Below are 1,670 nucleotides of genomic sequence, written 5' to 3'. Positions count from 1 at the left end.
AAAAATAAAACTATAAATTTAGTACTTTTTGGTTATTCGGACGTTTAAGGGGTGAAAATTGTACCTATTTTTCGTACTTTTTTCATAAAACATTGATTTTGGTTTATTAACTTATACATATAAATACGTAATAACGGGCTCCCACTACGATGTTACAACAATTTGGAATAGAATTTTTATTTCGTTAATGGGTAGAAAAAAAGTAAACTGGAAATTTGATTTTATTCAAACACAATGATCCAATTTAGAAAAAAATTTTAGATTTAGAAACACTAAATATGCTAATGAGGTGTTATTTGGAAACCCGGTACCAAATGATATTTTTTGGTACTTTTTCATTCTCCATCTGGTAGTTTTTAAGTTTTCTTTGATATTGAAATCGAAACATGAAATTAATAATAAAGAGACTTTTCGGTACATTTTCGTTCTACACAGGTATTTTCTTGAGTTTTTTTTTTAAATTAAACCTAGAAGCATGAAATTAAGCATGTAGAGCCCGGAGTAAGTGAGAATCTATAAAAGGGGACTTTTTGGTACTTTTTCGTACTTCGACTGGTACTTTTTGAATTTTCTATAATATTGAACCTAGAAACATGAAATTTAGCATGTAGAGCACGTAGTAAATGAGAATCTATAAAAACGGACTTTTTGGTACTTTTTCGTTCTACAAAAGGTACTTTTTTTTAGTTTTCTATAAAATTTAACATAGAAAAATTAAATTAAGCATGTAGAGCCCGAAGTAAATGAGAATCTATAAAAGAGGACTTTTTGGTACTTTTTCGTTCTTTAAAAGGTACTTCTTGAATTTTCTTATAATATTGAACCTAGAAACATGAAATTAAGTATGTAGAACCCGGAGTAAATGAGAATCTATAAAAGATGACTTTTTGGTACTTTTTCGTTCTTCAAAAGGTACTTTTTGAATTTCCTATAATATTGAACCTAGAAACATGAAATTAAGTATGAAGAGGATGGATTAAGTGAGAACCTATAAAAGCGGACTTTTTGGTACTTTTTCGTTCTACAAAAGGTACTTTTTTTTAGTTTTCTATAAAATTTAACATAGAAATATTAAATTAAGCATGTAGAGCCCGAAGTAAATGAGAATCTATAAAAGAGGACTTTTTGGTACTTTTTCGTTCTTTAAAAGGTACTTCTTGAATTTTCTTATAATATTGAACCTAGAAACATGAAATTAAGTATGTAGAACCCGGAGTAAATGAGAATCTATAAAAGATGACTTTTTGGTACTTTTTCGTTCTTCAAAAGGTACTTTTTGAATTTCCTATAATATTGAACCTAGAAACATGAAATTAAGTATGAAGAGGATGGATTAAGTGAGAACCTATAAAAGCGGACTTTTGGTACTTTTTCGTTCTTCAAAATGTACTTTTGGATTTTTGTATAATATTGAACCTAGAAACATGAAATTAAGCATGTAGAGGCCGGAGTAAATGAGAATCTATAAAAGAGTTTTCTATAAAATTTAACCTAGAAACATGAAATTAAGCATGTAGAGCCCGGAGTAAATGAGAATCTATAAAAGGGGACTTTTCGTTCAACAAAAGGTACTTTTTTGAATTTTTATAATATTGAACCTAGAAACATGAAATTAAGTATGTGGAGCCTGGATTAAGTGAGAACATATAAAAGGGGACTTTTTGAAACCT

This window comes from Lucilia cuprina, chromosome 4, assembly GCF_022045245.1.
Source record: "Lucilia cuprina isolate Lc7/37 chromosome 4, ASM2204524v1, whole genome shotgun sequence".
In the NCBI taxonomy this organism is placed as follows: Eukaryota; Metazoa; Arthropoda; class Insecta; order Diptera; family Calliphoridae; genus Lucilia; species Lucilia cuprina.
Note: the sequence above shows the minus strand (reverse complement) of the source record.